This window comes from Sciurus vulgaris (assembly GCF_902686455.1).
Source record: "Sciurus vulgaris genome assembly, chromosome: 7".
Lineage (NCBI taxonomy): Eukaryota > Metazoa > Chordata > Mammalia > Rodentia > Sciuridae > Sciurus > Sciurus vulgaris.
Genome location: NC_136467.1, coordinates 48,656,065 through 48,677,499, shown reverse-complemented (window position 1 = coordinate 48,677,499; position 21,435 = coordinate 48,656,065). Strand labels below are relative to the sequence as shown.

General features: G+C 37.9%; 1 protein-coding gene and 1 pseudogene across 5 annotated transcripts in view; one reads left to right on the top strand and one right to left on the bottom strand.

Moving 5' to 3' along the window:
- Positions 1-21,435, top strand: part of DSE (dermatan sulfate epimerase) — a 76,272-nt gene that overhangs the window by 35,735 nt on the left and 19,102 nt on the right. The gene's annotated exons all lie outside the window — the stretch shown is intronic.
- LOC306666904 (coilin-like) lies at positions 1,900-13,076 on the bottom strand (annotated as a pseudogene). The gene is made up of 4 exons: positions 12,965-13,076; positions 12,405-12,656; positions 8,876-9,870; positions 1,900-7,768 (listed from the first exon to the last, which is right to left on the bottom strand). The product of its transcript is annotated as a coilin-like (transcript).

Below are 21,435 nucleotides of genomic sequence, written 5' to 3'. Positions count from 1 at the left end.
TCTCACACAAATAACAAAACCAAAGGCTCATTGAATTATTGGAAAACACCAGAACCTGAATAACTTAAGAAAGATATAATTAAGTTTACCCTATTTCACTTAATCAAATAGGACAATGAAAGAGATTTAAGATAGGATTGTAACAGAGTGGCCATATTTAAACCTTAGGATGGGATAGATATCCAGTGTGCATTTCCCAGTGGTAGGATTTCCAGGGTTTTCCTCTTAAGTTGTAAAGCATGGGTAGCAGTCCTGGCATAGTGGTCTTTGGAGGCAGATCCATATAGTGTTTGCATGTTGGCTTTGCCATTTTAATTAGCTGTGTCCTTTGGGAGATTCCTTAACCTTTGTAAACCTGTCTTTTCATCTGTAAAATATGGATGTTTCCTCTGTGCTACATAATGCATGTAAAAGCTCTTGGTATTATGTGCTTGGCACACAGTTTTACTAAAAAGTTTGTCATTATTACCCAGAAATAGTTGTGAAGATGAAACTGTTTCTATGGTGCACAGTTTTCCATTTTGCCTACTGTGTCATTTGAGGGTGGTATTTTTTGAAGTATTTGTTGTGAATCATTCTCTCTCCCTTTCCTTATAGTATTTTTGCTTACTTATCATCTGACAGAAAATAAATCACAGAGGAAAGAAATTACTTCACTCTTGCATTAGAGCCAGTTGGCTACAGGAAATCAGGAGAACTGGTGAGGGGAACAAAGAAGTTGAACTTTTGGACAGAGAAGTAATTGTATTTTTTTTTTTTTTTTTCCTGCAACAGACTGAGTATTAAATCTTTGCCTGTGGATTGCAAACTTCTGGATGGTGACATCTGAGGGTGTATTTGCAAAATAAAATAAAATAATATAATAAAGAGAAGGGGGAAAAAGCCTCTGTCACATTGAAGTGGACCAGCTGGTTTCCTAGCTGTACATACAGAAATGAAGAGTAGGCCCGCCTTCCTCAACATCGCCTGCTAGGCTCCACATGCATTTCCCTGCAGCTGTTTCTCAGGCTTTTTACTTTTCTAAATTGCAAGTTAAGACTGAAAATCAAAAGTAGGGAGGAAGTAGCTGGGCCCCAACATGTGGAGCCGCGGCACCGTGAGTAAAAAGATCAGGTTTTCCTCTCATGACCTTTCAGTGACGGAGGCTTAGTCCAGAATGCACCTGGAATCCATTAAAGTGGACTCCTGGAAACAAGTGTGGGGCTGTCAGAAACCCAGCCCCCAATTCCCCTAGCTTTTTCTCATTCATGTTTTTCCTTTCTCTTTCCTTCCCCCTCGCAGTTTCTGCCTTTCTTTTTCTCTTTCCCTTTCATCTTGTGATCTCAAGAAGGTTCTCTCCTTTTATCCAGTTCAGATCCTTGGAAACAAGAAGGTAAAATAACCAATGGCCAGAAGCCTTTTACATTGATCAGATTCTTTATAACTTACAGAAATGGATATGTTAGGAACCTGGCTATTGGAATTTCCTTTCTTGAATACTATTTCATAAGCAGGAGGTTGCAGTATTATTATTTTGTCTTGGGTGAGCAGACCTGGGACTGAATTAAGCTTGTGGAGAAGAGGTGAGGAGAGGTGAAGTCAGGTGTGCAGGAGAGCTGAGCATCATCTGTCTGAGAATGCTATTGAGCAGCTTTGTGTTGAATAGTCACACTCCATCTGGGATGCGCAACTAACCTAAATTATTGCTGCAACAACTAACTTGAACTCTATAAACTCTTCCCATTTATTCAAATGCCAAAGAGGTTAAAGTAGTTCTATTAAAATTTCGTACTAGCAATAACTTTAAGATATTTTTTGACAGCTAAAATCATACACAATTAAAAAGAAATTCAAAGTTTATTTTATTTGTAGGTTGATTCTAAGATTCAGTGCCAGCTTGCTCAGAGATGAGGCAAGATGGACTTTTTAAATGTAACACAGGCTTTCAGAGTTGCATGTAAAGTTTGTCACAGAAGAGGTGACTGAAGAAGGAACCAAGGAGTTCCCAGAAAGAAGGGGGAACTGGACTCAGGACCAGTGAGGTCCTTGGCTTATGTGACAGCAAAAGAATTTCAGCACATGTCAGAGGCATAGACAGAGGTTTACTTATTTGGGAAAGTAAACAACACATTGAAGGGGGAACACGGCCATCTGGAGAGACAGGTTTGGGGTAAAGCAAGGGGAACACATTCAAGAGAGTGTAGGCATCTCAAGACTGAGATGCATTTTGGGGGTTCCTGACTCTTCTTTTAAAGGAAACTTGGTGAGGGGTAAGTTTGGGAAGGTATGTAGGAATGATATCCAGTCTGGTGATTGCAAGACAGTTTATGGTGGTCTGGTCAGTCTCTGGATCCTTAAGCTGTTGTGTGATCTTCGTTATCTGATCAGTAGCTAGTGCTGGAATGTCCCCTAAATTACAGGTTTCTCAAAATATCATATCTCTCTTTACTTGAAATCTATTTACTGGGGAAGGGGTGTTAATTAACAATGTACAAATACATTTTCAGATTTTCCAGGAAATAACAGACTTGGAAAAGAAACTGGATTAGGGAATGTCAGGCCTGGAAAGGCATGCAGAACTTCTGAAGTGAAATTTTATTTCCTTGTCCTTTATGTCTCCTTTCTACCTGTTTTGTAATTTTTTTCTGTCCTACTTCAAACTGTGTCAAGTCAGGGAAGAATCCTCATCCCTCTTTTAATGGGGTCTAAGGTGGTACCCCTAACCTCATGTTACAAACACAGGTACTATGAATAAAGTTCCACGCAGTCTTTACAGTCTGACTTGAAATTTTTCTAATATAAAAACTTGACAAACAGATGTTTGGATTTTGTGTGTTCCTTGTCCCATATCTTGAGGGAAAATGTTAGCTGGCAAGTCCTGCATTTATATCTGTAATCTATTTCAGAGATATTTCTTAATATACTTTTGAAGTTGGCTTTATTTGTTGGATAAAATATGTGTTCAATTCTAATACCACTTATGATGTAGAGTCTTGCTGACATTGCATTCTTGCTAATGCTATGTAGATATTTAAAACAGCTAAGAGTGATAATGGCATGCGTGTGCTCAGAGTCTCGCTTATACAGCCGGGTAGTTCATTTTACCTTGGGTATCTTCAGAATGACCTTTTACTTTTCATGTCTTCTGCCATATCCATAAAGGTAACACATTTTAGCCATGCTTGCGGGCTCTCTCATCCGTCTTCCCTTCTTTTCTTTGCGTTTCTAGAGTCAGCACTGCTGGCTTTGGACAGCAGGAGGAGACATAGTCAGGGGTCAGATCATTGCTTATCCCATAGGAACCTGTAGTTTAGAAAGCTTTCTGTGTGTAGGATGGCCTGGAAGGAATGAATCAGGAAAAGAGGAACTGGTTAGAAGCTTATAATATTAGTCTAGGAGGGAAATGAAGACACAATTAAGACAGGGAGGATGAGGAGAAGGAATGAATTTTAGCAACATTTAGGAAAAGAAAGTCTTAACAGCACTTGATTGGATCTAGTATATTGCCTCTCAAAGTGTGATTCTTTTATCTCAGGGAGGGTCCTTGCAAAGACAGATTCCAGGGTCTCCCACCAGACTCACTGAATCATGACCTCTTGGAGTGGTCCTAAGATTCTGCATTGTAACATTGCCCATGTGATTCTCAGGTATACTGAAATTTAAATTGTAAAAGAGAGGGTGGTCTTAGGCATTGTCCTGGGTGACTGGTTGCATGTTGATGCCCAGATGAGAAAGACTTTAGAACAGAGAAAGGGTATGTGGGAGGGAAAAGATAACTCACTTACCCATATGTCTTTCTCCTGTCTACTTTGTCTTCTCACTTTATTTATGTCACCAATCGTGGGGGCAGATGACCGTCAAAGCCTTCTTTCCCAGTTGTGGTTATCAGGGCTCATGGATGTCCTCGATGCAGATATTTTAGTGATTATTATTCCCCTTCAGAACCTTTAGACCATCTCTCCTAGTTCTTGTATGTTTGCTGTCTTCTGCTTTTACCCTGGGTACCTTCGGTTCCATGGCGCCTGTACTGCTGCTGCTACGCTCATTACCCACAGTCATTTTTCTCCTCTCTTCCTCTTTCTGTTTTTCACTCTCGGTACTTTGAATGTATTTTGCTGGTGCTGCTTCTGCTTCTATCACTGTTGAATGTAGGCGAGCACATCAGGAAAAGGTATTGTTGAGAAATAAAAAAGATCAGCCTATTGTCACCTTCACCACAATATATGCCCCATGCAGAGTTTGCAGATTTTTCTTTTCTCATTAATTCTGTAATTTTATTGTTTTAAAAGGTCTCACCAGCAGATTGACATGCAGTCTCTCCAGTGGTCTATTTGGATTACTGGCACAGCATTTTCAACTCTGCCCTGATTCCACAAACAATAGGTTTACAGACCAACCTTGAGCTGACTTTGCTTCCTATAGGTATCCCAAACTCACCATCTCGTTCCTTCCACCTTTCTGTCTTGTACCTATTTGAACTTCATGTTTCACATTTATTCTTTCTCTGTTTTGTTTTCTCTAGCCCCTCAACCCTGGAAATTCCCATTCTTATTTATTTATTCGACCCATTGGTTTGCAGTAGTATCTGGGTTGCTCAACTGGTCGTCTGATGTCTTCTAGATGTGACCAACAAAGAAATTTCTTTCCAGAAGCCTCCTGGACTCTGCCCCTACTCTGACAGTATGATTTGGATGCTCCAAGGAACCTGTGGAAAACTCTCATAGGCTGTTTTGCTTATACTGCAATTTTTGATTTGTTAGTCTCCCCTTTTGGCACACAAACTTAATGAGGGAGCACCAACATGTTTTAACCTTTGAGTTCCAAGAACCTGGTATGGTATACCTGCTGCAAAGGCACTAGTAAATTATACAAAGGAATGAATGAATGAGAGATTTATTTTGACTGATAGTCTAACCTTACCAAGAACAGAAGTCTTGAAGCTGCACACAACTTTGACTGATTTGGTGCCTGCACAATACGGCTGCCCATAGTTATTTGATCTCACTTTTACTCTGGAGACTTGCCTTTTGTCTGTCAGCCCATAATTACAGGGACAGTGTACCTGCTACCTGATTGAAAGCCCTCAGAAGGAATGTCAGGATTGACATCTCTGTGCATAGCTCAGTTAAAGAGTCTCAGGTTACCTGCTCTTTGAAGTGCTCCCTCACACCTGGTATCCTTTCCTCCCTGGTCCCTGGCATTTGAGCGTCCATGATCTTATATATATGTAATGTCCACGTGTGTTCCCAATCAGGTAACCACAACAGAGCTTTGGTCTTATTCACTTTAAAAGCATTTGCTTCCATCTTTGAAGTGAATGGTAGAGGTAACGCATTATTGGAATAAGAGTAAGGACTATGGAGTCAGATGGCCTGTGTTCTAATCCCATTTACTAGCTGTGTGACCTTGATTGTGTTACTTTGGTTTTTCTATGGTTCAGTTTCCTCATCTGTAAATTGGAGACAAACATGATACTTCACTTATAATGTTAGAAGATTAAATAAGTTAACAAAACACTGTGAGGCATAGAGTGTTAGGTATTATTATGTTTATTACATTGCTTGTATTTTGCTTCCTTATAAATGTTGCCAACAAATGCCCTTTTCATTTATAAATAAATTATGTACATATTCATTTTATATAAGCTTAACATTAACTTATTCTGTTTTAGACACTTTGTTAAGTATTAGACATACAAAATTTTGAGGGTAAATTACACATCCAGCTGTTAGTGTCTGGAACATATAGACTAATAGACAACATTAATGCAGATGATAATTGCTGTGTTCAGGAAAGTACAGAGTATAATGGGAACACCCAGAAGTACTTCTCCCAGCGTTGGAGCACTGAAGGTATTCCAGCAGGGGCCTAAAGAACAAACAAGAATCAGCCAAGTTGTGAGGGAAGGGAGCCATGTTTGACTGTTGCAAGAAGAAGTAACCAATGTACAAAGGCCTGGCAATGTAAGAAAGCAGAGTAGCTTTCAGGAACTGAACATTTAATGTAAGCAGGAGACAAACAGCTCTGAGGTTTTGGGTAGAGAACCAGATGCTACAAGACCTTGTCTATTACGTGAAGGAACTTGGACTTTCTCTTTTTTTTCTATGTTCAGTATGATTTTATTTAAAAATTTGCAAAGCTGAAGGAGGGATCTGATCTTTTGTTAGAAGAAAGTTTTTTTTCACAGTATACATTTGTTAGCCTTTTTTGCTTTGTACTGAATAATAACAGAACAGGAAGTTTCTGTTCAAGATCCTCACTCCAAAGCACTGAGCCAGGTACTTGGCATCTTGTAGTAGGTAACACACTCTGTGGTCTTGAGGCCCACAGCAAATCCCCTACCCACGGATGGGTAATACAGTTTTCTTGCAGGCACACTGCTCTTACACAGGGTCCTGTGAATCCTTCATTTTTAAATTAGGAAAATGTGAAAGGATTCTTTAACCCATTGCCTGCAAAAAGCCCCACTATCTCTTTTAACTCTTGGCAATTTCAAGTATACTTGAAATTTATAAGATGCTCCACATTTAATGGAACAATTCAAATGTTAAAAAATTAGGTCAAGCAACATGCTTTAATATTTTTAAATGTTACTTAGTGAAATTTATTGAAACAAGATATGCAGCATATTCTTGTACTTGGTATTATAAACTCCTACTGACGATCGCTACTTAATGGTCAAAAAAATAGAAAAAAGAGAAGAAACTAGACTATTGGTATATAACAATGTCTGCAGGGAATGTCTAGTTTTAACTTTTGTGAACTGAAATTAACTTGAAGGAAAAAAATGGGTCTACAAACCAACACCCGTATTATTTTAAATGATGAGGTAGATTTTATTTTTCCCCAGTGCAATCATGTGAAGATTAAAAAAAATCCAGACTTTCAAATGCTCTTTAAAAAAATAATAATAAAAAAAAGTTCAGGTTATAGTCACTTTCACAAAAAAGACATTTTTAAACTATGAGGTGGAAAGGTCATACTCAGACATGTTCTGTACTTGAGGTGTACTTGGAGATTCAAGAATCAGTCTTGGATCAATCAACTCTCTCCAAAAAACAGTGGTCCTCCTCTCCTGTGTCACAGTGTACTCAACCACCTTGGTTCCATTTTCATTGTGATAAACCAAATCAAATTTCCCAGCTTCTTTTAAGGCAGGTAAAGATGAGAGAATTTCTGTGTTTACTTGCTGGGTCTCTGGATTGTGGCTTAATGTTTTTCCTTCCTTGTAGTCAGAGACATCAGGAGAGTAATCAGATGTTAGTTCCAAAACCTTAAATGCAATCTTCTCTCCGACTTGAGGGGCAGCTGCTAACAGTGGTAATAGACTATAGTCCTTCTTGTGTATCTCTACTGGATTCTGGATAATAGAAGATGAATTTGTTACTATCTCAATTGCTGCTGCTTCTGATATTCAATGTTAGTATTTAAAACACAGGAAACAGCATGCCCTTGTCCTCAACCTCTCCCTCGAATGCCCCGACCTCTCATTCCCTTCCAAGAAAGAAGGTCCTCTCCTCTCCCCCATCCTCTTCCTAAACTGGTGGAGAGAGACACACTGGAGGAGGACCAGGAGAATGTTTGTTAGTATTCGAGCCCACAAATTTCCACCCTATGGCACTTGGAGTCTGTACTGCCAGTCCCGGACCTGGACAGCCTCTTCCTGAAAGGAGGCCTACTGTCTTTAAGAACCCTGTAGCATATTCTGGGGTGCGGTTGGACACCATGCTGTGGTCATCTGAATCTGAAGTGGAGTCAGAACTAAAAGATGAGGCTCTGGTAGACTTGCCTTTACCAGTGGTAATGGCAGCTTTTGCAGCCAGTTTGTTTGTGGCTATATATTTTTTTCCTTCCCCCCCACCACTCCCACCCCTCTTTTCCCTCTATGCAGTCCCTCCTTCCTTCATTCTTGCCCCCTTCCCATCCCCCATTATGTGTCATCATCCACTTATTAGTGAGATCATTTGTCCTTTGGTTTTTTGAGCTTGGCTTATCTCACTTAGCATGATATTCTCCAGTTTCATCCATTTGCTTGCAAATGCCATAAATTTTATTATTCTTTATGGCTGAGTAATATTCCATTGCGCATATATATATATATATATATATATATATATATATATATATACATACCACAGTTTCTTAATCCATTCGTCAATTGAGGGGCATCTAGGTTGGTTCCACAATCTGGCTATTGTGAATTGAGCAGCTATGAACATTGATGTGGCTGTATCTCTGTAGTATGCCTTTGGGTATTAGGCCAGGGAGTAGGATAGCTGGGTCAAGTGGTGGTTCCATTCCAAGCTTTCTGAGGAATCTCCACACTGCTTTCCAGAGTGGCTGCACTAATTTGCAACCCCACCAGCAATGTATGAGTGTACCTTTTTCCCCACATCCTTGCCAACACCTATTGTTGCTTGTATTCTTGATAATAGCCATTCTAATTGGTGTGAGATGGAATCTTAGGGTAGTTTTGATTTGCATTTCTCTTATTACTAGAGATGTTGAACATTTTTTCATATATCTGTTGATTGCTTGTAGATCTTCTTTTGTGAAGTGTCTGTTCTTTCCTTAGCCCATTTGTTGATTGGGTTATTTGTATTCTTGGTGTAGAGTTTTTTGAGTTCTTTATATATTCTGGAAATTAGTGCTCTATCTGAAGTATGAGTGGCAAAGATTTTCTCCCACTCTGTAGGATCTCTCTTCACATTGCTGATAGTTTCCTTTGCTGAGAGAAAGCTATTTAGTTTGAATCTATCTCAGTTATTGATTCTTGCTTTTATTTCTTGTGCTATGGGAGTCCTGTTAAGGAAGTCTGATCCTAAGCCGACATGTTGAAGATTTGGACCTACTTTTTCTTCTAAAAGATGAAGGGTCTCTATTTGCGGCTATATTTTTTGTAGAGGGTTTTTTGATAACTCAGTTGACAGTTTCTCTGCAGAATTTCTAACCTCCAATGTGACGTTGCTGATACCATCACTGTTCGAATCATGACCAGAACCAGACTCCGACTCTGTGGAAGAATTGGGGCTGTCTTTTTGAACATGTGCCTCCCCCGCCTTTCCTTCTGACTTTGACAAGGTTGTTTTTAGCAGAACCTTCTGAGAACTAGACTTCTGGGTGGGCCCCTCTTTTGACATCTGTGCTTTAAGACACTTGGAATTCTTGGTCTGTTTTTTATGTTCACATTTCTCCTTTTTTTTTTTTGAAGATTTCCTTCTGGTCTCTTCCTCCTCCTCATCCACTGTGCCACCTGTTGCTTTATTTTTTTCTCGTGCCTTTTTTCCTTCCAGTCTGTTCAGTGATAGCTTTTGGTTCCAGATCCAAGACCCTCTCATTAATGCTATTGTTGTCTTGCCTCTTCCACTGTTTCTTTGAATATCTGTAACTTAGTTCTGTTTCTTCATCTTCCTCCAATTTAAAAGCCCGCTTCTTTGCTTTTCTAGGTAGATGAGTATCATCACCATTACTGACTGCTAGAGAAGTCTCAGAAATTTCTCTCTCTTCTAACTTAACTCGGAGGTAGTCGTTGTCCCTCACCAGGCCGGCCGGGGGCAAGAGCCCCCGCTCCAGGTAGAGACCTAGAAGGGCCCCAGAACTGAAGCCGAATTGCTGGCGGATGAGACTGATGAAATAAATCTGTGACGACTCGGCATCTGTTCAGGTCGACCAGAAGCCAGAAAACCGTGCAGTGCGGGGTAACTGGAGGCTGGTAATCTCGACTTTTACTAATAAGCAATGTGAGACCATTGAAAAGTTTAACAGGGCAGTGAATGATAAGAGCCGTGTTATGAGTTAACCTTAAATCACTGTCAAATAAAAGAACACCAAAGGAACAAATGCATAGCTTAATAAAGTATATTAAAGCAAACACTGGCAGCCGTAATACAGCTCAAGGAATAGAGCTTTGCAGGCTACCCCCAGAAGTCCCTGCATGATTGGAGGGGGTTCCAATCACAACCCCCCTCCAACACCCATACTCAGTCACCGTCCTGACTTCTGCAGTCATCATGTCCTTGTGTTTCTTTATAGTGCATCCATGTGTGCGTGCTAGTGTATATATAGTGTTAGCTCTTTTTTTAAAAAAAATTTTGAGACCAATTCTCACTTTGTTGCCCTGGCTGGGCCCAAACTTCTATGCTCAAGTGATCCTTCTACTTCAGTTTCCCAAGTGGTAGGACATAGATATGTTCTACCATGCATGCCTGTGTGTCTTTGCTTCCCCCTGCCCAGTGCTGGGTATTGAACCCAGGACCTTGTGCATGGGTGAGTGCTTTACACTGAGCAGTACCCCAGCTCCTTCTTTGCTCATTTTAGAAATGCCTTTTAAGACTTATTATCTGCAGGTTCCCTTACATCCCTTTGTTTTCTTCCCACTTTATGGAAGAACCCAAGCCCTTTGACCTGCATAACTTCCCACAGTCTGGATGTTACTGATTGCATACTCAAGATGCCATTCAGTGACCAACTAACTCCACCCTTGGGTTTTCATACAAACTGACAGCTGGATGGTAAGGCTTGATCTAACTCAGTTTTGATCATTCAGACACATAGTGGCAGCTGTTCTTTCCTTAGGAAACATAAATTGGACTAGTGATTTCTCCTGTGGTAGATTTGTGTTTTAAAAAGAATCTGATGGCATGTGGCAGAAGATTGCAGAGGTCAAACCAGGAAGACCATTAGGTCTTTTGTGTTTATCCAGATGAGATCCTGGAATAGGAAGGAAGTGATAGGTTCCAGTGATACAAATTAGTATTTATACAACTTGACTTATCTGAAAACCAAAGGGGACAAAGAATTTTCTTTATTGGATGCTGAGGGGATGATAAGACCTCTCAGTGAACTTGTAGCATTTGAAGCTGTTGGGGAATGCTAATGAAGGGTTTTGTTTTGGATATACCAAGTTCTAAATGCCTGTGGACCTGGAGAAAAGGTCTAATTCTTATCTCTCAAGCTTATTTGCAGCTACTTCCTGTTTAACAATGGGTATATTGTGATTTAAGTAACATAAACACACAACTGCCACCAGAAAAAAATTATTTAATACAAAATATGTCTTCAAGTACAATATGCACAGTTTCTGTTGATGTTAGAAAAATGTAGAAGGGAAGCTCAAAGAAGATCAGATTTAGTTAAAGTAGTTCAACCACAATAAGTCAGTGAATTACAGTTGCAAGAATGAGAGGAAAAGTCCAGGCACTAGCACGACATTGCAGCCACATGGGTGTCCTCAGATCCCTTTCTGGACCCAAAATAAATTATTGCGCAGGTGTCAGAGGAGAGAGTATGAGAGAGAGAATTGTAATGCTGCTTCTGTAGCTGAAAAAGAAAAACAGATTTCTTGATGAAGTGTTCATAGTGATTTGAGTTTGGACCAACTTAGTGAACAATTTTTAGTTCATATCTGAACTAAACATTCATTTACTGTGAATTTGCTATTATAAGAAAAAAGATGTGGAGAAAGGAAGAGATAAGAATTAATAAAGCCTGCACATGTGGCCAAAATTTTGTATTAACTTCAATGATTTCCTATCCTGAACTATTGCCACGATTTTTTCAAACCATATAAAGCTTATAGACTCTTTCACCTTAGTAGGGCCTGTTGATGTGGGGAAGTTTTCGAGTATGACTGAATCCAGCTTGAAGTTTTTGCTCTCTGCTTTTCTGATGGCCTGTCAATGGTCAGAGAAGATGGAGGGAATGTGATTTCATTCAGTCTCAGGGTTGTTTTTGTTTTTAATATGATAGTTAACTCTAGGTTGAAAGTTAGATAAGTCAAGATAGAGAACAACAAGCATGCAAACATAATTGGCCTATGGGAGATATAGACTAATTGTATTGATGCAGATGATAAATGCTGTGATTGGGCAAGTGCAGGGTGCAATGAGAAGACCTAGGGGTACTTTGCCCAAGTTGGAGCATTGGGGAAACTTTTCCAGCAGGGACCTGAAGAATAAATAGGAATCAGCCAAGTGATGGAGGAAGGGAGCCACTTGGGAAAATGTTAAATGCATTTTGAAGATAGCTCACAAATTTGGCTCATGATTGTACTTAAATTTATTGTTTTGTAACAACACAAGATAATACAACCCACAATGTTCTTTTTTTTATAATGATTCACAACAAAGTTAATTGACAAATTAACCCCCCCCCCATTTTTTGACAAATTATTTTTAAGATGTCATCTTTGAAACTGTGTCCCAGGACATCAAATAAATATTATTGATACAAAATTCTGCCACAGGTTTAATTATTATTTCATTATCTCTCTTGAATGTAAACTGCTTCTAAGCCACACCAACAAACAAAAAGTTTTAGAGGGCAAGGAATGCTTTTTATCACATAGTGATTATTATTGTTTTTTGTCTTAAATTGGCTGCCTGAGCCCATTTAGTGTCATCACATCTGCTGCCATTGTACATCACCTTTTGCCCTCTGCTTTGAATCTCTGAACTTCTCTGGTTTCGTGGGGCCCTTCCTGATGGTCTCATAGTGGGGTATTCCCTCATTGCTGGTTTCAGACCCTCTGCTGGAAAGTGCCCAGCCAGTCAGGGTTTCAACCCTGCTCCCTTCACTGAAGCAGGCTCTGGGTCCAGGTTCTCTCTGTCTGCAAGTCTCATCTGCTGGGAGGTTATTATGTTTATCCTTGAAGACAATGGCACTCAGACCTTTTTTGACTGTGACCCACAGTGAGAAACCAAGTTAACTTCATAACCCAACACACCCATAACTTTAGCTTTGCATATATAAATAAGTTACAGTTTCACAAAACAACCCTTGCATTTATTTTTATTTTTTTATTTAGGTGCCAGGGATCGAACCCAGGGGTTTAACCACTGAGCCACATCCCCAGCCCTTTTTATCTTTTATTTTGAAACAGGATCTCGCTAAGTTGCTTAGCGTTTTGCTAAGTTGATGAGGATGGCTTTGAACTAGCAATCCTTCTGCTTCCACCTCCCAAGCCGCTGGGATTATAGGCATGTACCACCATGTCCATCAGCTCTTGCATTTAAATCATGCTTTTCACTCTTGCTGTTTTCTAGTCCATTCTGTTCCATTTCATGAAAATCATTAAAAATATACTGGTCACAAGCCATTAGTTCTTCTCATCATCTGTAGTTTGAAAGCCTGCCTAACATTCTGAGAGATGCTTGCTTCCTTTCTAGAGAATCCCTTCATAATAGCCCTGTTTGAACATCTCTCAGGAGGGACTACACCACACTCTGTATGGCCTCTTTATTCTATAATTCTAGAGTTTATAATGCTTATTCCCAAAATACTTTGGGAAGCATCCTTTTTTCATTAAGGAGGGAAAGTCAGTAATTAATGATCACATTTTAGGTTTCCAGGGCTGGATGGAATAAACTCTGGGGCATATTATCTCCTACTTATGCCCAGGATAAAATAAGTCACAGTCTGTTCTCTGTTTTAAAAAGGCCCCTGAAGTTTATGAAGTTATATATACAACTTGGGCAAAACCTTTATAAAGAATATTGTAAAATAAATTTATTTCATTTTATTAAGTACTGGAGATTGAACCCAGGGAAGCTTTACCACTGAGCTATATCCACAGCCCTTTTTTTATTTTTTATTTTGAGATGGGGATCTCACTAAGTTGCTGAGGCTGGCCCTGAACTTGGTATCCTCTTGCCTCAATTTCCAGAGTAAAAGAAACTTTTTGATAAATACTACAAAACAGGAATACACTAAGGAGATTATAAGAGGAAGTAAAATATCACTCCTTGTATCCTTGCATTTTAAGGGGTGCCTCATTTTGGTTTTGATGTTTTCTTAACCAGGAGAGCAAGTAGATTTAGTGATTTGACTACTGTTTTTGACATTGTTAGGGGATTCTTTGTATTTTAAAACTATACCAGGTAATTCTTTCCCCCTTTGTATGTTATGTTATCAGAATGTTGGGGATTGCTCTTTAAACAGGGAGTGTCTGAATGTTTAGGCAGCAGGAGTTGGGGTGCAGATACTTAAAAGCAGTGACATCAGATTCTTAAAGGTCAATATATTTGTTGTTAGAGCTTCTATAATTAAGTACCACAGACCAGGTGGCTTAAAACTGTGAAAATTTATTCTCTCGCAGTTCCAGAAGCAGGGAGTCTGAACTATGGATGTCAGCAGGGTTGGTTCTTTCTGGAGACTGAAAGGGAGGAGCTGTCTCTTGCCATCTCCTGGCCTCTGATGGTGGTAGGCAGCCTTGGTATTCCTTGGCTTATAATCGCCTCCTCTCTCTTTTCCTCACTCTTATACAAATACATTGTCCTTTCCATTGCAATATAGTTCTTTTGTATTTTACAGATTGTAATTTTAATCAGATTAACATTGTTTGCTTAGTTAAACAAGGCAAAAGATATTGACAGGTGAACCATATTGTATACCATGATGACTTCAATTTTTGTCCTCTTTATATTCTCTAGGATTAATACTTTTTTATTTGCTTAGTTTTCTACTATGCACTTAGCACTGTTACCAACTAGACTCGCACCCAGTTGTACGAATCTTCTTTGAGAAGATATTCTTCATAAGACCTTTCTTATCGGTCTTCTTGAGGGGATTGCCACAGACCTTTGACTTGCTGTGATCCAGGTTCATGTGATTAGATTGGGCCCACCTGGAAAATCTAAGATAATCTTCCATCGCAAGGTCTTTAGTTATAGCTATAAAATTATTTTTGTCATGGAAGGTAGTGTATGTATAGATTCTGGGGATGTAGACATTTTTGAGGAGACCATTATTCTGCCTATTACAGGTTCTAAATAGTTGATTGTCTGCCATGTGAGTCAGGGGTGGGGGCATTTTGACCACACTAGAAGGTTGATAACAATTTGATTAAACCTTTTGCCTTTGAAAACACTTGATATCAGAATGTTTAGATCTTTAGTCATAACTTTGCCCTTCCTGTATCATGCTAGTTTTGAAATGGAAGACATGTTTTTGATGTTGCATACCATGAACTTTATACTGAATTTTAAAAGTTATTAGTACATATATACTTACAAATGTATATAATTATTACAGTTGATCAATTACAGTCAGAGCCAACTTTTATAAGTTATGTTTTCTTTCCTGGAAGAGCTAGCCACCCTTAATCATCCTGGCCGTTTTTGCATGTTTAATTTTTTCTTACAATCTTATTAACTACTTCCAAGTATGATTTTTTTAGTTGATCACTGGATACTTGTACTAACTGAAGTGATGGTATCAGTCAGCTGCCTGGCTGAACTTTTTGAAACATATTTTGTTTTACATTTTACACATGTAAATGTAAAACATGTCTACATATAAAATACCAAGCTATTTTCTGAAACATGCGAAAATTATTTCATTATGCTTCTGGGAACAGTATGGGCAAATCTGGGTTATTCTCTTTTAGCACATTTCCAGGTGTTAGAATTTCTTTATTACAAGAGATTCTTTCAAAAATTTAAGGTAGGAATTTGATATGTAAGCCTGCTTTTAACCCTAATTCTTTGAGCTGTGCCATTTTGCCAAGACAGAAGAAGTCTTATTAATGAAGTTGAATAATCTTCCTGATCATGTTTCTTCCTTGTACCTTTGCTGGGTAAACACCAGCCCAAAGCACACTGGGCCAGTTAAAAGGGATTATGATTTTAAATATTGTTTGAGTCCACTTAAATAGATTTTCAAAGATAGAATACTTGGATATTTGGGCAATAGGATTTCATGCCTTTGGATTAAACATTGGAATAATGACATGGCAGTGCTGTTCCCATTTAATAGCACTACTCTTATTTTATTCTCATTAACGTGGCACATTTTGACACTTAGATTAATTCTTTCTATCTACAAATAATGTAGAACATGTTTCATTTAAGTAAAAGAATACGCTAGTTTCTATATTTTAAAATTAGGATATTGAATTAATAGCATTAAAATGAAATTAAGTGGTAGTGTTCTGCTATTTTAAATCTAGTGATATGCTAAATAAAGAAATAGAGATTGTGGAAGAAAAGGATCTTTTATATTTTGGGCTCATAAATTATTTTCCTTGAAGATATCTTATACTGAACTTTGACTTGTATAGAAGTGATAGACAATTTAAAGGGAGAATGAAGGAATGCAGGGGGTTGGGGGCAAGCAGAGTTTTAATAGGGCTAAGGAAGTGAAAATTCCAAAGGTTGGCCAGTGTGCCTGCGATTGGGCCACTGTCTGCTAGATGGTGATTATTGAAAGTGGAGCTCTGTCTTCCCACAGACTGGAAGACAAGGGACCCTGTCTTTAAATAGGGCACTTGGGCAGGAACAAAGAGTACATTTTTTGGAGGCTTGATTTTCTCAGGCAGGCATTTTCAGAAACCAGAGGTTCATCTTAGGGTTGTGTCCTTGAGATGTTAGAAACTATTACAGCGTTTGTTCAGATCTTTGTGGACCAAGGCCAGGGCCCAGGAGAGAAGGCTCAGAGGAGCCTGGTTAGAATTGAGTCAAGGAGAGTCTTTGTTCTCAGCTTATGTGGCAGAAGGTTCTGAGCATGCAGGTGAGACCCGCCCTCTCCTGTTCTTCCTGGAATGTCTTTGGAGCCCCAGGACCACCAGAGGTCTGTGGGGAAGGAAAGACTTGTTTCAGGAATTCTGTGATTGGTTTCTCAGGTTCCTGGGGTGGATCCTGAGCAGCCAGATGAGCACAAAATGGTAGTGTCTTCTACTGTCTGGACTTTTCTCAGATCTCATGTCTTGGTGTCATGAACATCTCAGGACTTAGAACACCATTAGATTTCTGCAGAAATGCCCAGCTTCTTGCCTCTTGGTAAGTCCCTTAACCCTGGCACTTTCTTCTTCTGGATTCTTATTATAACCTTGGTGACTTTGAAAGCACAGTGCTTTCCCTCATGAGGAAGAAATAAACAGTCATAGATTCAGATAGTTCTGGATTCTGTCCTTGACTCCAGCATAAAACTTAACTATATGACCTTGAATGTGTTGCTTTTCTATCCAGATTCTGTTCTCACCATCTGTAAAACGCGGATGTAACACCTAATGTGAGTTGTGAAGATGAAATGAAATAAAGTATGTAAATGACTTACATGCTGTGTACTTAATTGATGTGAAGTAGCTATAAATACTGTAGTTTGCTTTGTAATGCCAAAGCCAGCCCTAGCTACCTGATCAAACACTTTGAATACGGACATCAAGCCAGACTGGAGTTTAGCTGAGCATGCTACTTGCATTACTGGGCACCTATTCTAAGACCTTTAGGTCAAGCCTCTGTTACAGCTCACTCTGCTCCTAGCAAATTACCATCAAGGCCCCAGTGTGCTTCCCAGGAAGAGGCCACAGGTTAGAAACCCATTTCCTGATTAGGCTAAATTTTATGGGAATGGCTTACAAGACTTAACTGACATTTAACTTTCATAGTTATTTTTTACACGTAAAATTGGAGGGGACTGGAGATGAATCACTTCCACCACAGTCATGTTTTTAAAAGGAGAGATAATACACAGTTCTCCTAACATCTTGGAGGTTATTTCAAACATAAACGCATGCAGTTGAAAGTTGAATGACTTTCTCTTAGACTGCTGCCTTCAGGAGAATTTTAGATTTTATAGCTGTGGTATATATATACAATATAATATTACTCAGCCATAAAGAATGATAAAATTATGGCATTTGCAGGCAAATGGATGAAATTGGAGAATATCATGCTAAGTGAGATAAGCCAATCTCAAAAAGCCAAAGGAAGAATGATATCGCTAATAAGTGGATGATGACACATAATGGGGGGAGGGAAGGGTTAGTGTTAGGGTTAGAGTTAGGGTTAGGGAGGGGGGCATGTATGGAGGAAGAAAGTACTGTATAGAGGGAAAAGAGGGGTGGGAGGGGTGGGGGGAAGGGAAAAAATAACAGAATGAATCAAACAACATTACTCTATGTAAATTTATGATTACACAAATGGTATGCCTTTACGCCATGTACAAACAGAGAAGCAACATGTTTCCCATTTGTTTACAATAAAATAAAATTTAAAAAAAAAAAAAAAAAAAACAGAGTTGACCTTACTTTGGTATATTTTGGTGGTGTGGCCAAGTGTCCAGTAGACACAGCTGCTATGAAGCTGGCTGATATGGCGCTGAGGCTACTCTATCTTGTTAAGTTTGTAGTTAGGAGTGTCTGAAGAGTTCACTGTTATGTTCTGAATTTAAATTTGTAATTCTTTCTGAGTTTATTTCATCTTCTCTAAAATTTGTAGTTCTGAAACTATCTAGTGTCTAGAATCAAATTTTTATATACAAATCTTCTATTTTATGATTTAATAAGTAAACATTTCCTGTTTAAAAACTGTGCTTTATATTATTCTGAAAATGAAAAAAAAAAAAAAAAAAAAGAATCATTTTGGTTCTAGTTCTCCTGGAAAGATTTAACAAACAGCAGTGCCTCATTTAAACACACTTTAAAAAATACATGGATTTGTTTATAACATGAATCAAATATAGATTATATTTTCAGAACATAGCTACATATGGAAAAGCCTGGTATAAAATTGTTAGGCTCTGCAAAGTGCTAGAAAATAGAACTAATAGCCATAGTATATTATAAAGAGAGTTGAGTTAACCATTAATTTCTAGTATTTATTTCTTATGTACTATTGATTAGTTTAAATAAGTATCAGTTATCTCTTGGCACCTCTTAGATTCTAAATGGTAACTTTTTTTGTTCTGAGTGTTTATTTTAAAAGTGATTGTATAAATTAAGTATATAGTTGCTATGGATTGAACTATATTTCCCCAAATTGATTTTGAAGACCTAGCTAACCCCCAATGTGGACATATTTGAAGATGGAACCTTTAGGAGATAGTTAGGTTTAGATGAGGTTACCAGAATGGGGCCCTTGGAAAAGAGACACCAAGAACTTGCCTCTCCCTGTATTCATGCACTTAGCAAGACAGAGGATGACCATTTACAGGTCAGGAAAAGCGCTCTTACCCAAACCTAAGTAATGCTGGCACCCTGGTCTCAGACTTCTACCTCACAGAATTGTGAGAAGATACTTTTTTGTTGTTTAAGCCACCTGGTCTGTGGCTTTTTTTTTTTTTTTTAAGTTTTTCTTTATATATACATCTATTTTTAGTTGTAGGTGGACGCAATACCTTTGTTTTATTTTTATGGGGTCCTGAGGATCAAACCCAAGGCCCCATGTGTGCTCGGCAAGCACTCTACCACTGAGCCACCACTGTAGCTCCTCGTGCACTTTGTTATAGCAGTTTGACACTACGAAACTTCCAGTAATAATATTCTATGGACTTTATAATACTAAAAATTAATATTTTGACAGGTAATTCCTTTCTATAAATGATTTTTATTAAAACTATAAACTTTTAAGATGGAATCATTTGAGCATTTTTAAATACAGATATAAAAGATCAATATTTTGTTATACTTTTTATTGGTTATTTAATCAAACTGTCAAATTTTAAGTAATACACACTTAGATTCCCTACTGTAGTACTGTATGCATAATCAATAGTTCAGAAGGCATTTATGATAGTGGAAGCTGTCTATTTGTATAAAATTATCGTAATAAAATTTGGATGAATGAGACTGCTAAAGTTTGAAAAGATGTTTATACTTTTTCCATTTGTGGTCACAATTCAGTTCATGGAAACAACACTTTGTGATAAGTTTTATTTCCCCACTAACAGCCTACCCTCAAATCCAGGAAATTACTAGTTCTTTTCTGTGTTCAAATCATTCTATTTCATGTAAATTTACTTTTGAAAATATTTGGAACAACAGTATTCGGCCTTTGGACTCAGGACCCTTTTGTAGTCTTAAAAATTAATGAGGACATCAAAGAACTTTGTTTATTTGGGTTATATCTAGTAAACTTTGCCATATTCCAAGTTAAAATAGAAGTTTAAAAAGTATTTATTCATATTTATTACATTAAAATAGTATACTCGCTGGCGATATAGCACATCATGTAGAGTGCCTGATTCCCATGCTGGAGGCCCAGGTTCAAGTCCCCAGCATTGTGGGATTGTGGAAATAAAGTCATTTAAAAAAAAAAATAGTATACTCATATCATAACATTTTTAGGAAAAAAACTTTAAAAAGTGAAAAATACTTTGTAAGATAGAAAGTCTTTTAAAGCTTTGCAAATCTCATAGGCCTGCTTCTGTATTCAGTTTTTTGCAGTGTGCTGTTTTGGTTGAAGTATATGAAGAAAACCACAGCTTCACACAGATATGTGATTGGAAAAGGAAGGGTATTTTAATAATCTTTTCATATAATTATGGATATTCTTCTTTGATTATATGCTAAAACTAGACCAGTGGTGCTTCTATGAAAGTTAATCACAATATGGAATTGCAAACCATGTTAACAAACTTTTCATACATCAAAATCCATTGGTATATTTTGCATGTAGAATGGCTCTTTTATCCGTGCATGGTTGTGTAACATCACGTCTTTGTTATTTTGAATGTTTGTTGACCGTGTTCTTAAGTCTTAGAGAGGGTGAGCCATTAAGTTATACAATATAAAAATAAACCGCCTTTGTTGACCTCACTGATTTCATCAGGAAAGCATTTCAGTGCACTGAGTTGAGAGCTGAATTAGCTGCTGTTTTGTAGATGGTTAATCCCAGTTTCAATGACACCGGTAATTACACAATTTTAGTAATATTGTGTAAATAGATGAAGTGTAAGTTGAAGAAGGAAAAAGCTAATGTTTCTAAAACTAACTTAAATCCTTTGGAACAACTTACTGTAAAAAATATTGCTGTTGTGATTTTATGTGGATGATATTTGCAAAAAAAATTAGGGAAAACTTAAAAATCTGGAAGGATTCTGCATTCCTTCACAAGTATTTTTTATTTCTTCCAATATAATAAAGAAATCAAATCTGGAGATTATGATGATATGTGTGTGTTCTTTGCAGTAAATAACAGTGAATCTCCATTCATAGACCCATATTATAAAGAACAGGCTTTGACTCACCTTCAAGAGGTTGGTGAACACATATAAATATATTTTAAGTTGAAAAAAATTCAAATTGATGTCTGATTTTTTGTTTTTAATGGTTCTTCACCTAACTAGCTTTTCCAGTGATTTTATTAACCACTGGTCAGAATCACACTGAATAAGGTTTTTCTGGTGCCACCCATAGGCTAGGAGCAAATTTCTATAAAATATGGAAAAGACTATAAAATATGGTCTCTTCCATTATCACACTTTGAATCTGAGGCTGGGTATGACTGTACAGAATCAAGATAGACTTCTAGAAATACTGCTATTACAGGTCAGCTTTTATGATGTGGTATAGGTCCTTCAGCACAAAGGACCATAAACTAATTTTATACTTGTGTGCTAGTGTTTTATTGAATTGGGAAATACTTGAAATGAGAAAATTTTATCTTGGGGTTATAGAAATTTTCATAGAAATTTGCTTGATAATATTTCTTGAAGTTTGAGAAGTATACCACGAATTCT